Here is a 16,571-nt window from a genome sequence, read left to right as displayed (position 1 = left end):
GGAGAAGACCTGCCTATGTCACCTTAGAAGTTAACATATTATGCTACAATGGAGTGCAGCTAGAAGGTTATGAACAATATTTCTCAAAATGTTTTCCTTGGAATCCTATCTCTGTGAGGTGCTGTGTGACAAAAGGTTCCAAGGTCAAATAAGTCTGGGAAATGCTGTCTTCTGTATTGCCACTTAAGGAGTCATTAATGCACATGAACGCATTAAAAATCTTCCCTGCTGGCTCCTCCTCTGTAGCAAATTTCTCAATTTGAAGTGCCATAGGGCTTGGCTTTGGGTCTTAACTCCTCTCTACACTCTCACTAGGTGATCTTGTCCAGATCCATGACTTTAAATACCATTTCTATGCCAATGATTTCCTAATTTATAACACAAATCTTTCTCCTAAGTTCCACATTCATATATCGGTCTACTTGATAGTACCTCTTACGTGTGTAATAGGTACCTTGAACAGAACATGGATAAAACAATCTCTTGATTTCCTTAGTTTTCTCTTGCTCAGTCAAAAATACCACCAATTAACTGCTCAAGCCCCAAAGTTACAAGTCATCACAGTCTTCTCTCTGGTCCCTATTTGCAACATTAATTCATCAGGAAGCCCTGTTGTCTCCACTCCTGAAAAACATGCTGAGGCCATCCACATCTCTCTCCTGTTCTGACAACCCCATTATTACCTCTCAAGTGAACTATTATAAGAGACTCCTAACTGGTCTCCACTTGTAATCTTGGCCTTTAAATTCCATTCTTTAGATAGATAGATAGATAGATAGATAGATAGATAGATAGATAGATAGATTCCATTCTCTACATAAGAGCCAAGGAGATTTATTTTTTCCAATTGTATTATTAGATTATGCTAAGGCTTAAAGGCCTTCAAATTGCTTTCCATCACACCAATGATCAAATCTTCCTTCTTACCATGGCCTCTAAGATCATACCTCTTCATACGCACTTTCCTGTTCAGTTTCTTGGCTCCAGCCACAGAGTCTCTTTCTTCTTTCAATAGGTCAAGCTTTTGCCTGCCAGGTCTGTGCACTCATTGTTCCCTCTGCCACCTGGGTTTCCCCAATTCTAGTTCTTCCCTATGACATCATCCCTTAATATCTTCACAGTCCTTACCATTATTTGAAATCTTGTTTGCTTGGTCATTCACCTTTTTTGGTGAACTATACCTAGAAAGTGAATTCTATGAAGGCAAGGTAGGGATCTTATCTGTTTTGCTCATTATTCATCAGGATTTTTTCAGTACCTACAGCAGTGCCTGGCACATAATAGGTGCTCAGCAAGTATTTGGTGACAGCATGAAATGATTTGAGACATTATGTATTAGAAAAACTGAAACTTAGTTTAACCCTACATTCTTCAAATTTATTTGAGCTCAAATTTATTTATCTGCCATTGTAAATATTCATTATCCCAGGAATCATTTTATTTTATGCTGATTTAATATCAGTACTGAGAAGAGTTAATGTTTGAGATCCAGTGGATCTTCAACATCAAAACCTAAAAATCTCTTACAAGCAGGCATTTTGGCAAGTCTTTGGGAATGCAGAATATTTTTAATAGGAGAATGATAATTTTAAAAGGTAAGTTATAGGGTATTTTTTTTCTTTGGGATATGGATTTAAAAAACTAGCTAGCAGCTCAAGATTATAGGGCCCAGGGATAGATGAGGTGTTGGAGGTGGGGGAGAAGGAGACCAGACAGGATATGGCAAAATTAAGGGATGTGGTTGACTAAGGGTAAATGCGATTGAGGCCCAGTAAAACTTTCCTGCTTCTAATGGAATTTTTAGAAACAGAAACCTGCAGTTGGAAACTTGGCTATTTTTATACCATGTATGTTTTCTGTAATTATTTGTTTTCTGTTTTCCCTCATGTTTAGTAAAGCTGTTCTTGAAAATACCAGCCTGTCTTAGTTATGCCAAGAAAAAACATTTTTGTCCACATTGAAAATTTTAAAGGGGAACCGCACAGCTTTGTGTAAGACAGGACCAGGTGATGTAGTAGCCTAGGGAGTCTGGAAAACAGAAACCCAACGTGAAGACGAAAGTCAAGCATGGAGTCAGGGGTGTCATGTGGCCCCTTCCAACATAGAAACACTCTTCCAAGCGTTCGATTTGGTGTAGCGCTGATCTGTTTAAACTTTGGAGAGTTTTGAGTCCTAAACAGACAAGGTTAATTCTTTATAAAGCCATACCCATGAAATATTAAGCTATAGCAGGAATTACATAGTTGCACAAAAAGCCTTAGATGGAATCAGATGAGGAGAGCTTGAGAAATTCTATGATTTGAGATGTATGCAAAGAGTATGTGAGAAGTTCTGTGCACATAGCAGAATGCTCTGAGTTTGGATCTCAGTATCTCTTAATCCATGATGGCACTAAGATTGAGAGCTAGATTTTTGTCTTTGAGGTATGCTCTTGGAGAGACCAATGGGGGAGCATTTTCAGTCATAAAGATGAGTGAAAGCCAGGGGAATAACCCAGATATAAACACTTAAGACTGAAGGATTTGGGTAGAGTAGTTAGTAAGAAAAAGGGCTGGCACTGTAGCAGATAGATTGCAATCCTGAAGTGATACTTATGCTATTTGTAGTTATTCTTTATTAGGTAGGACATGGTCTTAGGGAATGTATTAGTTAAAGTTTTCCAGAGAAACAGAACCAATAGCATATATGTGTGTGGGTGAGGGGGTAGGGAGATGCATATTCTATAGGGCCAGTGTCCCAGGTGGTCTTATGCTGGTAGCTGCTGTAGATCTAGAAATGCTGATGCCCCAGTTTGCAGGTCAGGGAGGAGAATTCTTTATTATTTAGGGAAAGGTTAGACTTGTGTTCTATTCAGGCCTTCAACTGATTGGGCGGAGCCCACTCATATTAGAGAGAGCAATATACTATACTCAGTCTACTAACTTAAATGTTTATCTCATCCAAAAACACCCTCACAGAAACACTCAGAATAATGTTTAACTAAATATCTGAATACCCTGTGGCTCAGTCGACCTGATATATAAAATTAACCATCACAGGGAGAGAGGCATGTATACCATCAGATTTCCATGCAGAATGGTGAGGTGGCCCCAGAAATATTGTAGCAGTTTGGACAGAAGAATAGACAGAATCAGACTCTATACCAGGCATAGCCAATAGATTCTCCAACAAAGATGCTTAAGATTTAGTTTAAGTTTTTCTTTTCTATGCTGTATTTCTTGTGTGTTATCTTTATTTTTTTTTAAGATTTTATTTATTTATTCATGAGATACACAGAGAGAGGGAGAGAGAGGAGAGACACAGGCAGAGGGAGAAGCAGGCTCCATGCAGGGAGCCTGACGCGGGACTCGATCCTGGGTCTCCAGGATCATGCCCTGGGTTGAAGGCAGGTGCTAAACCGATGAGCCACCCAGGGATCCCCTTGTGTGTTATCTTTAAACCTTAGTGCTATGGGTTGAGTTGTGTCCAAAAACAGATATGTTAGAGTCCTAACATCTAGTACCTCAGGATGCCACCTTATTTGGAGATAGGATCTTTATAAAGATAATCATATTAAAATGAGATTGTTAGGTTGGATCCAAATTCAACATGATTGGTATTCTTATAGAGGGGGTAATTTGGACACATAGATATGCATAAAGGGAAGACAATGTTAAGAGACACAGGAAGAACACAGCCATTTACAAGTCAAGGAGAAAGGCCTAGAACAGATCCTTCTCTCACAGCTCTCAGAAGACACAACCCTGCCAACAACTTGATTTCACATTTCTAGCTTTCAGAACTTTGACATAATAAACTTAGGCCGTTTAAGCCACTCAATTTGCAATCCTCTGCTATGGCAGCCCTAGGAAACCAACACAGTAAAGTTTACTATATATACTATCAGGTGTTAACAAAACTTAGATGGATGAAGGCAGGAGTTGATGCACATGTAGACAATAAGCTCCAGGGGGAGGGAGAGGTGGAAAGGAGGAAGAGGAAGAGGTGACATGGGGGAGAGGTGACAAGATAGCACAGACAGGAAAGAAGCCTGGAGTGGTGAGCTGTGAGGAGAGCCCCAATGAGGTACTGAGAATGATAGTAATTTGCATACAAAATAATATTGTAAATAAGGATATATATCATTATAACTGTTGACAATGTTATCACCAAAAAAAGAATTTACTACCTACTGGAAAAACTACTAATATGACTAGTTCATAGTGATCATTCCTGTGTTTAATCAGCTGAGAAGCATTAATGGAGTTTATATTAACTTTAAAATGTTAAAAATTAAAAGGTTTGCATTAACACTGATGATATTGAAAAGCAAAGGGCATATATTAACTTTGACAATGTTAAAAATTAAAGGGATAATCTTTGATGACATCTGATCAACAATGCAGGCACAAACATCTTGAGAGAGGACATACAGGAGCAGCGGTGACTACAGTATCACACATTGCAAATACATCTCCTTGTCTGAATGCTACCACACAAGCATTTGGCACATTGTTTTCCGAGGTATCCCTTCCACTGAAATGTTGCCCTGGTATAGATAAGGAACATCAAAAGGCCATATGAGTGGAAAAAGGAAGGATGAATGGGAGGAAGAAAGAAAGGAAGGGAGGGAAAAGGGGGGAGGGATAAGGGGAGAGATACAGGACCTTTTTCTACCCCAAATCTAAGTTCCTAACCATTTGAAACATTCAGATTTGGTTGCAGAAAACATTAGACATTTGTTGAAAGCATATCTTGGGATATTTGACAAACGTTGTGATTACATTATTAATGTGGGATAAAAATGTTATTTAATAATGATCTGCAAAAATTAATGCTTTCTTGGTACTCATTTCATGGTTTACTTCTAAAATCTTTGAAGCAGCATCTAATTTCAGAAAATAGAATGAAGATTCCTTGGAGGTCTAGAAACTAGGTAGAAGGGAAAGAAATTCAATGACAGTATCTTGACATTTTTAATACAGAGTAATACTAATATGATAACAAAGGCTATTCCTTTATTCTAAGGATTTCCATTTTAAAGGCTTGCTGTTATTAATTTTCCTTGCCTGGCTCCTTTTTAATTATAATTTTTTAGGCTATGTACATGACTTGAATTCTATTAAATACTAAATGATTTCCCACATATCTTAGTTTGGAATCTGTCTCTTTTAATAGACAGAAATTACTTTCCCCCAGAAGAGTGATACAGCAACAATGTCCAGACAGTCAAAATGAATGTCATTGCCCTTCTTCCTTATTGATGAATAACTACTGATGCTTCTAGATTCAGGTATAGCTGGGAAAGAAATTGATAATGCATAACTGGGAATAGTTTTCTTTCCTGGGGCATGGAGTTGAGGGATGGGGGTGTGGATCGAGTGTCCCTTTACCCTTGGGATATGTTAGTATATGAGCAAGAAAAGTAGTTGATTTGATGTGTTTTCTAAGGAAATGTTTGAAAGATTTTTCCTGACCCAGGATGGCCCAAATATAGGATACACTGTTTTTATGTCTCTAAACATTCTGCAAAAGAGTCTGATATTCACTCTACTCTGTGAAGTCATTTTTGTAAAGAGGGTCTCAAATGAAAGGAATGGCTGGTATGATGACTTTGGGAAGGTCTAAACTAGCTCTGATGTAATGCTTCTTCCAGGAAAATCCCAGGACTTTTGGGGGTGCTTGTTCTGGTTCCATTTCAAAATATGACAGCCTTGGGTAGACTTAATCCAAGTGGACACGATTACGCAGCCCTGTTCCACATCATTAGTGAGAGTAAATGCCTCCGCCAGAATTCTGCCAACACTTTTTCTAGCCAGACATCCATTAGTAAACATTGCAGTCTTAAAATATTGGTCGGCTTCTGTGGCTTGTCTGCATGATGGAAACTAGGTCCAGATTTTTTAAAGTATCAACATGAATAATCATAGAAATGCTGTTCTCCAAAAGATATAGTTAGAAATTTGAGGCATCCAGAGGAGAATTTTGGTAAAGATCTGTTTAATTTCTTATTTTTTTTAATTTAAAATATTCTTAATTGAAAATAGGAAAATATTTCTGGTTTTGTGATAATGCCAGTTAAGGAGGTAATTCCTTAGCTCTAACTTTGCCTTGCTCAGTAAGGCCACTTTACATTCTATAAAAGAGATCAGTATAATTCAAAACATCTTTCTTTACCCTGAGTAGTTGATCATTCCAAAGTAGGTATTTCTAATAAATTGAGAGGATTTAATTGATATGTACATACAAACAACTGTAGAATTTTATGCATTCTTAAAAATGACAATCCTTTTAGTAAGCATATACTTCACAGTTTTAAAACACGGCACCCTGTATTCTATCTTTTGACAGTTGATGGCCCAATGAGGTAGAAAGGTAAGGTCAACACTGCCTTTTACAAGTGAGAAAACAAGCTCAGAGAAATAAAGAAAGATCACAAATACATTAGGTTGCTTTCAAGGTCAACTTGAAGGTCTGTGATAGTATTTTCTTACTATACCTTGTGGAAGAAGGAAAAACTGCCACTTAGGTGGAAGGATTCTACACTCTGTAACTTACACAAAAGGCCTTTGATCTCATATAGCTCTAGGTTACCCATGTTTGCTAGAACCCAGTATTGATAGCTTCCTTTATAACATATCTAGAATGAAAGGAGTTTAACCTTAAAAGATTTACCTATCAACTCCAAGTAGTAAGAACTCACAGTCCTCTCAGAAAGCCAAGTGATAAGAAGTTTTTGAGGCTATTTCATAAACTTTAACATGATTACAAAAATGAACTACATTGCCTTCTCAAATCAGAAACAACAAATACATAGGGACAGTGAATTATAGAGATCACCTTAGAAGCAATGACATCCTTAGTGGGCATTTGTAAATAAGATATTGAACTTGCTGAGTCCTTCCCCAGAAGAACCTTGTGAACCTTCACATGTTCTTTTTTACAGTCATCACAACATCCCCACTGAGAGCTTCCTAGACAGGAATCATCATCCCATATTACTTATGGAAAAACCAAGGGTTCAGAGATCAGTGTACTGATCAAGGTCCCAGAGTGAGTCATTAGGAGAGACTAACCTCAGGGCTTATTTCTTCTTGATGATTTAAATGACTTGCTTGAGGTAATCAAAGGAAAATATTTGGAGAATGAGGACATTTATGGCATGCTTATCAAATGTGCAGGTAAAGAAGATTCAATGCTATTCCTCACTCTGCTTCTAACTAGTTATGAGATTTGGACAAGTTACTTAACCAGACTGGGCCTCAGTATCATTCTTGGAGAAATGAAGCAGTTGAACTAGATCAGGAGTTTTCAACTTCATTCTTTTTATTTTTTTCTTTTATTATTGTTTTTTAAGATTTTATTTTTTTGTAAATTTATTTTTTATTGGTGTTCAATTTGCCAACATATAGAATAACACCCAGTGCTCATCCCATCAAGTGCCCCCCTCAGTGCCCATCACCCAGTCACCCCCACCCCCCACCCAGATTTTATTGCTTTATTAGAGAGAGAGAATGCACAAGCAGGAGGAGCAACCAAGGGAGAGGGAGAAGCAGGCTTAATCCCAGGACCTTGGGATCATGACCTGAGCTGAAGGCAGACACTTAACTGACTGAGCCACCCAGGCACCCCAACTTTGTTCCTTTTAAAGGAAAGTCTTAATGATTTAGAGATTCATTCAAAGTGCACTGTAATGTTATAAAATTAATTGAGAAAAATTGAGATGCATATAGTCCTACCTCCTGCTGGTTTTCTCCACTTCCTACAGGATTCCTTGGTTTCAGCCTAAAAACCATGGTATTAGGTAATCTGAAAGCTACTTTCTGTCCTAAAATCCAATGCTTTCATGATGGGAAGCAACTAGTTTTCTAATCTGCTACCTGCTCCCATTGCCTATGACATCTTGTGGTATAAAAGAGCTCCAAACTGGAAGTCTGGAGGAGTTGGGTGTTGGATTCCTGTTCCACCCACCAATTATCTATGCCACTTTAATCAAGTTGCTTCACTTCTCTAACTCTCTGTCTCCTCATCTATAAAATAGAAATAGCCGGGGCACCAGGTGGGACAGTTGGTTAAACTGATTCTTGATTTCCACTCAGGTCGTGATTTCAAGGTTATGAAACAAAAGCCCACATCAGGCTCTGAGCTCAGCACAGAGTCTGCTTAAGACTCTTCTCTCCCTTTCCCTCTGCTCCCATCCCTCATTTCTCTCAAATAAATAAATAAAACTTGAAAAGTAAAATAGAAATAGTAATTTTTCCCAAGTCAGAGTGCTTTGTACACTGTAAAAGATTGAATAAATGCATAATGTAATTAGTATTATCTTCTGTGCATAACACACTTCCATGGGGAGATGGTTTTATCTTCAGAATGATGCAGAGTACCAACATGTGTTGAGTTGTTCTTTGACAAACTTGCCTCCAAGTAGGGGGCTATCAATCATATTTGGGCTTTATCTTCTCTGTGAGCTAAAAGCCAAGTCAGTAGAAGTGTGGACGATCGACACAGCAAATAATTAAGCCAGGAAGGCACCATCCTTAAGTTTAAAGGGAAGGATTGTTCCCATAATCTGACCTTGATAACTGACCTGGCTATATTCCCCCTCTGCACAAAGCCCTGGCCCGTTAATAATTGCCATCATTCAATGAGTACTTTCTACATGCTAGACTGATTTTTACATGAGTTATCTCATTCAATCTTATAAGAATCCTCTGCAATGTTATCCTTATTTTATAATGAGAGACAAAAAAAAATTGGGTATTATTCCTACTTTGTAACTTAGAAAGGCTAAGTAATTTGCTCAGGTTTGTATAATGGGCAAGTGGCAGAGTCTGAACTCTAAATTTAAAACTCTGAACCACTTGCCTCTACATCTCCCAGTTGGAAGAAATGATTTTTCTCAATCAGCATGGGGCCCAAAGCCTCTATTCCTCTTTATCTTTGCAGGGCTTTAGTCAGCTTTATTCCATTATTATTATTATTATTATTATTATTATTATTATTATTATTATTTTATATTCTTCCATTCAAAAATGCTCCATTCATCTTCATAAAACTCAAAGGTAGAAAGCACCTATTAGTCATTGATGCCTCCCCCTCTTCCCCATCTCTTTCCTGTCCTCTCTAGCATGTCTTCTGCTCATGAGTTAGAAAATGGAGCCACATCCCTTACCTTGGAGAGTTAGTCTCATAACTAATTAATCTTTGTCAGGAAGATTTTCCTCTATGCGCATCCACTTCAATTTTGCATTCTGCCCAATTCTTCCTCTCTGTGGACTGCACACTTCAGCTCTTCAGGTCACATTGCCTAAGCCTGCCCAGGTTCTCAGTAGTGATTTTGCTGAGCTGCCTCTTCACCTCACACACCATGGCCAGAGTTATCTTTTTTATTAGCACCTGGAGATGTTTTCCCCAGTGGACAGAGGCAGAGGTGAGCTGCAGGGGAAGCTGGGAAAGAAAGAGAGGAGGAAGAAGAGTGAGCACAAGACTTGAAACCTGCTTAATCAGCAAACCTTGGACCCAGCTTAGCTTGGACATTTAGGTGTCCCCTCTGCTGGCAGCAAAGGCATTTACCACCCAGCTAGGCATGACTCCATTAGGATGCTGTGCCAGACTCTAAACTTGTGCCAGGAGTCACAGAAATAAATGGAGTGCATCATCAGAAGACTGGGTGGTGCAGTGGACAGTATGTCAGCTTCGGGATTTGAAAAATCTAATTTAAGTTATTGCTCTACTTTTCACATAGCTATGGGGAAACCATACCTACTTATGTTGTATGTATAAAGATTCTAGACAATGATCTGGTACACAGTAGGCATTTAATCAATTATAATTCTTATTTTTCAAAGCCATGATTCTAAACAACTTGTCATAACCATGTTCTCATAACTTTGTGTCCTATTTGGAGTGTCTAGGCAGTTATCCTTACCTCTTATTCTTCCATTTTTACTGTGCTACAAATCAGTTTAGAGTATCCTCATATTCTGGTTTCATCTCCAGCATCAGCAATTCCACACAATTCACCACTACCTAGAAAGCAGAACTCAGATATTAGCGATTAGATCAAAGTCAACATTAAGTTTGCTTTTCAATTTTCACTTTGATGTGAACCTTTCCACTAATATGCTTAAACAGATATAGAGATCCATCTATTTGTCATCTTTGTTACAAGCTCTGTACACATGCATACAATTTCTCATTTGTGTCAACAAACTATGATGTGCATGGGTATTGGCAGTAGTATCTTAATATGCAAAGAGAACCCAACTTAGACAAAATATTTCACTAAACACTCTTTTCAAATGAATGCACAAGACCATTCTCAACCAAAGGAAACAACCTCTCTTAGGCAACTGAAATGTATTCATTTAACAAATATTTATTGAAAGTCTATAATTTACAAAAGACCGTGTAGGCGCTGGGATACACTGGTTGATATGGCAGACATGCATCACTGAAATAAATTTCCTCCCTCATGGAGCTTACATTGTAGTAGGAAACACAATAAACAAGAAAGCACATAAATAAAGAAAATTAATTTGAGATAATGATGATTGCAATGAAGAAAGCAAAACAAAGTGATAGTGATTAAAGAAGCCATTTTGTTTATTTATACATTTATTTTTACTTTAATTTACAAATCAAAGTAATAGATGCACATAGATAAAAAAAAAAAATCAAATCTCTCCTCCAAAATCTAATTAATAGGGAGAGGAAAGGTGGGAAGGCTTTTCTGAGGAACTAATAACTGAGCAAAGACCTGAATCAGTAGCAGACATATAGAAGAAGGCCTGGGGAAAAGTGTATCGGCAAAAGGAAACAGCAATCCAAGGGCATTGAGTGCAGAGGAGCTTGGTATACAAGCCCATGGGATAGAGGAAATGACAATGTAGCTGGGGTGAACTGAACAAAGAAGTGAGAGGTAAGAGGTGAGATTGAAGATGTAGGCAGAGGCCAGACCATATAGCTCTCCCAGTTACAGTGGGAGGCCTTGGACAGGGTTGGATTAAACCAGGAAGAGATATAGACTGATCTATGTTTTTAAGAAGATGATTCTGGGGGTGCCTGGGTGGCTCAGTGGTTTAGCGTCTGCCTTTGGCTCAGGTCGTGATCCCGGGGTCCTGGGATCGAGGCCCATGTCAGGCTCCCCACAGGGAGTCTGCTTCTCCCTCTCCCTAAGTCTTTGCCTCTCTCTATGTGTCTCTCAATGAATAAATAAATAAAATCTTTTAAAAAAAAAAAAAGACTATTCTGTCTTCCGGCTACAGGGTGGAATATAGAAAAGGAACAGTGAAAACAGGAAGCTTTTATAGTAGCCCAGATGTGTGATGATGGTGGCTTGGAGCAGGATAATAACAGCAATGATGGTGAAATTCAGGATTTCTTTCGGAATAATTTGTTCAGAATTTCCAGAATTTGTTGGTAAATTGGATTTGGGGAGTGAGGAAAAGCAGAAACTAGAAGAAGTCCTAGGTTTGGATTTCAATGTTTGGGTTATGGTGGTGCCATTTACTGAGAAAGGAAAGATCACAAGTAGAACAATTTTTTGGGGAATTGGTTTTGATTTGATGATAGACCTACCTTTGAGACAGTCATATGGAAATGTCTAAAAGGATGACTTGCTTGGCTATTACAAGATGCTTCCATTGTCCTCTCTCACAATGCACAACCAACTTGTTGGCTATGTTTGAAGTAAGCAAGAAAAAAGACCCCCATGCCAGTCCCAGATGCCTTTGTAATCAATTTTCAATTTTTCCTAAGAGTTAAATCAGGGGCTTGAGGGACCATGGTGGGTATTCCTTGGATACCTATACTACATAAGATGTGTCTGAATAGCTGTGGTTGGTAAAGGAAGCAGTTTCCCAGAACAGAGTTATATTTGGCCAAAGAACATTTTCAACTACGTTTTCCACTTGGCATGTAGATAGAATATGGCATGGCATGAAGAAATAATACAACCTGGTTTGAAAATGATTCTTAGGCATAGACATACTAAAGAGAAAAGGGTTTATTTTACTTCTCTTTCAGATTCTGGTTCATAAATTTATAGTTCTTAGAATTGGGAGGATTTAAAGAGCAATGGATGTAGCCCTTGATCTCAGACACACAAAATATTAAGGTAGTCACTTCCTAGAAGAATCACTATTATTCACTCTATTATTATCACTACTAGATTCAGTAGTGTTTTATTAATCATTAGTCTATTTTTGTAATAGAGCTTTCTGCCTTTGAGAAGTAGGCCTTTTCTTCATCATTTTTACTTTACACATTCAGGTCTTCAAAATCTATTTTCAGCTAAAAAATTAAGTGTAAATAAAATAAATTCAAGAGAGACAAACATTAAAATAATTTATAATCACTAGGATGCTTCCTTATATGCAAAGTGTGCTTTGGAGGAGAAAACCATCACTCCCTAAGCCCTAGTGTTTAAACATCTCCCCTGGGATATCATTTTTGCTGTTCTTTATTTTTAAAGATTTTATTTATTTATTTATTTATTTATTTATTTATTTATTTATTTGAGAGACAGAGAGAGTGTGTACATATGCATTTGTGAGTGGGGGGGGGAGGGGCAAAAGGAGAGGTAAAGGAAGAGAATCCCAAACAGACTACATGCTGAACCCCAAGCCTGAGGCAGGGCTCGATTTCATGACCCTGAGATCATGCCTGAGTAGAAATCAAGAGTTGGATGCTTAAGTGACTAAGTCACTCAGGTACCCCTATCATTTTGCTTTTCTAACACAAAGTTGTTAATTTCTGACCTATCCCATCTATATAAGAAATACCAGAATTAATATGGTTTTTGATGTTGCTTTATGCCAGGCCTTTTCAGTTTATCAGATTCTTCTATAATAGCCCCTTCATTACACAGACTCATTCCTATACTTGTCTTCTTACTGGTTGATGGGTCTGTTACCTTTTTGGAAGCTCTCCTGAGCTAAGCTCATCCACACTGTGTTCTCTTCTAAGCTATAAATACCCTCCCTGACTAAGTCTATTTCCAAGGTCACCTCCCCTAACCCTAAAGCAGAAATACTGTGATATACTGAAATGAAGGAACCAAAGAAGTAGAATTTTTGAAAGCCAAGGAAGTAGCCACATCCTATAACAACACTGAGAAACAATCACCATTGTCTACATTCAGACCAGTGCCATAAACTAAAAATGGGAGGAGCATTAATTTCAATAACAATTTGCTGATGGAGTCTACCCTTTCTTGTCATGAGCTATCTGTCCCATTTCTACATCAAAGGCCTGAAGGTTTTGTTTGCTGGGCCTTTCAAGGTAACATTAGAGCTGTGTTCTGTACAAAAACTAGCTCAACTCAGCTTGTGTTCTCTGAAAAAGTTAGCTCAACTCAGGTCAATTATTTCTTGCACTTGTACAAGATAACCTGATTCTTACAACTAGGCTTGCTTATTGAAAGACTTTGGAGAATCTCCCTTCTCAGCATCACTATTGCAAAACAAAGGTATAGACCGTACATTATTTTTGCCTTAATTCCTTTAGTCAAGATTAAGAGTTGCACTCATCAGAAAAGAATGTTCTCCTTATAAATTGCCAACTTCAGAGAAATAATATACCATATCACCTTATGTATCGTGACCTACTTACTTCTACTTCCTCAACCAAAAGAGGCTGTACACTTCCTAATAAAATAACATCTACCTTAACCCTAATATGTAAATCAACTATAATCTTTGATTTATTTTATGATCATCTTATTCCCTTTGGTCTTCTCCTGGGACATGATTCTTTTTAACAATTTTACATTTCAACTGGAGAATGTAGTTTTAAACAATTTTTAACAATTTATAACTATTTTTAACAATTTTAACAATTTTTAAAAAAGATTTTATTTATTTATTCATGAGAACAGAGAGAGAGAGAGAGAGAGAGGCAGAGACACAGGCAGAGGGAGAAGCAGGCTCCATGCAGGGAGCCTGACGTGGGATTTGATCCCGGGTCTCTAGGATGACGCCCCGGGCCGAAGGCAGCGCTAAACCGCTGAGCCACCGGGGCTGCCCTAATTTTAACAATTTTTAAACAAATTTTAACAATTTTTAATAATTTTATATTTCAACTGGAGAATTTAAGGCAGGTTTAACTTTTTAATTTACTATGTATATTCAATAATCTCTTGAAAAGCTTGAGTGCACTTCCTGGCATTTCTTTTACTTTTTTTTCCCTTCTCCCTTCTTGTATTTCCTGAGATGCAGGATTTGGCAATATGCAAAAGAAAATACACACTGATTGGGCATATGCAAGGGAGCCAGGTAGACCTGGCGTTTTTATTTTGATCTAATTATTCAATTTTTCTTTTCATCTAATTACTCAGCTTTTCAGAATTTGATCCCAGACAATGATATCTTATGGAATGTTATGAAGATCAAAAGAGATGCAGAGTATCTTAAGCCCAGTACTTGATGGATTGATTATTCAAGTAAAGTTTGATTGATTATAAAGTTTATATTTTCCAAGTTTCTATGGGATCTTGGAGTTGGATACTAGTTCACAGAAACTACTGTTTCCTGATTTTCCCTGATAATAAGAATTTCTTATGGTATTGGTTAAAAATACAATTTGTCTGGTCTCATTCCAGACCTGATGAATCAGAAACTCTAAGCCCTGGAGCTAAGGAATTGTACTTTTTACAAACATTCCTTGTGATTCATATTATCAGAAATGTTATGGAAACACTGATATAGACTATCAGTGTCTGTTATGTTCTGTAATTATGAGCAACATTTGAAATAAGATAACATTATTTTAATAATTTGATTTTTTAATGGGGTGGAGCCTTTTATGCTTTAGTTAAATTACACAGCAGAGTATTTTAACTGATATTTACATCAAATATTTAAACTTCTAGTCCATCTGTCTTTTTCTCTGTAGGTTCCACAAAACAGTCAAACTTCATTTTCATTAGTGAATAAAAATGATACTGCTTTTGGCTTTAACTAATTTTAAGCATTTTGGTGATGTACAACACTACATAAATGTTTACTATAATATTAATAAGTGTTCTAATTATAAAATAATGGTCTATATCTAGAAGACTTGACTTGAGAGTTAACCAGCTAGCTGTGTTTTAATATGCTTTTAGCAACTCTAAGCTTCATAGAGGCAAAGCTTAAAATATTATGCATAGAAACAGCACAAACATCCCTTCTTCCTTGAACCCAACTTACTTTTTATTCTTTCTTTCTTTTTTTAGATGGGCCTCTATCTAAATGCACATTTTAGGTTATGTTTTGCAATGTATTTTTAAGTATTTGGCTTCTAGGTATACATTAAATATTTCATTTAAAGATGACATTGAGAAAAAAAATTTAAAAAAAAGATGACACTGAGGATAGTGATTATTCTCTCCTTGTATTGTATGTGGCAGGGACTCAGAGGAGGGAGAAAATGAGGAGGAAACGGTGGGTAAGGGTTGGATAAATCAGTGTTAACAGTGGCAGCTCTTTCCAAATGGACTATTTAACAAGGAATGGTTTCTGAGCTCCTATTAGGGGCCAGCTACCATCTTAATTCCTGAACGTAGCTACAAAGTGCTGTGTTGGTTCACTGTTTTACCTCTGAGCCGCATGATGGGGCTCAGCAATTGGTGTAACTGGTAGACACTTTCCTGTTAAGAAGAGCCAGGCTGTTCTTGGTTGTCTTGGATCACAGCTACCACACAGTGGTTGATACCCTACTTCAGAACTGCCTGTAAGTCTTTTATGTCTATGTCTATCGCATATGAATACAAAACAAAAAATGCGGCTGGTTTATCTTGTTTTCATGCACCGGTTAGTTTGAGATGAACATGCTTTACAGCAGTGAAACCAGACATTAGACACTGTCTGGAATCTAGATTCTACCATCATGAATTTATTTATAAGTTTCTTTCACATGATTCTTTACTTATTTCTATTAGAATTATCTTTTTTCTTTAGCTAGTACCCTTCTACATTTTTCTTCCTACAACATAGTTCCTATGATAAAATTATACGTGTGAAAGGTCCTCAAATGTTGTTTGGAATGAGTAAATGTAAATAAACATATTACTTCATTAGCTGTACTACAGGAGCTTATTGATGACCACTTCCCTTCATTTGACTTAACAGTAAGTGATAATGATGAAAATTTCTATAATTTAAGAAAATCTGACATGTTGAAACTACCATTCACATGGCTGAATGTGAATTTCACATTTCACATGGCTGAAACTACCAGCCATGTGAAAGTCTGGACATGGTCACTAACAATGATCAATTATACTCCCAATGAGTCAAATTAGGAAAATACAGAAAGTAAACATAAGAGTTTGAAATAAAGGATTTCGGTTACATTTATCTTTATTTTATATCTATATCAAGTACATCTATTCTATATAACTGTCATGAATTTGTTTATATTTTCTTTGGAATTATTTTCTTTTTCATTATTTACATTTTGGTATGTAGCCTTCCAAACTTGCTTTTTATGCACCTATTTTTTCTATAAAAACAGGTGTATACTTACTTTCTATTGTGATAAACATACCATCCCCCTTTTTTTTTTTTTAAGATTTTATTTATTTATTCATGAGAGACTGAGAGAGAGAG

At 37.1% G+C, this 16,571-nt stretch overlaps 1 long non-coding RNA gene across 2 annotated transcripts in view; it reads right to left on the bottom strand.

Moving 5' to 3' along the window:
* The window catches only part of LOC140615105 (uncharacterized), a 140,884-nt gene that overhangs the window by 99,542 nt on the left and 24,771 nt on the right, over positions 1–16,571 (bottom strand). For both annotated transcript variants that reach the window (XR_012015779.1, XR_012015780.1), the window contains exons 2-3: positions 9,908–10,008; positions 9,152–9,426 (exon numbers count right to left, since the gene is read on the bottom strand). This is a non-coding gene — a long non-coding RNA (uncharacterized lncRNA). The remainder of the gene's footprint in view (positions 1–9,151; positions 9,427–9,907; positions 10,009–16,571) is intronic.

The sequence above is a fragment of the Canis lupus genome, chromosome 23, assembly GCF_048164855.1.
Source record: "Canis lupus baileyi chromosome 23, mCanLup2.hap1, whole genome shotgun sequence".
Classification (NCBI taxonomy): Eukaryota; Metazoa; Chordata; class Mammalia; order Carnivora; family Canidae; genus Canis; species Canis lupus.
The sequence above is the reverse complement of the archived record's forward strand: the minus strand, read 5'-3'. Positions and strand labels throughout refer to the sequence as shown.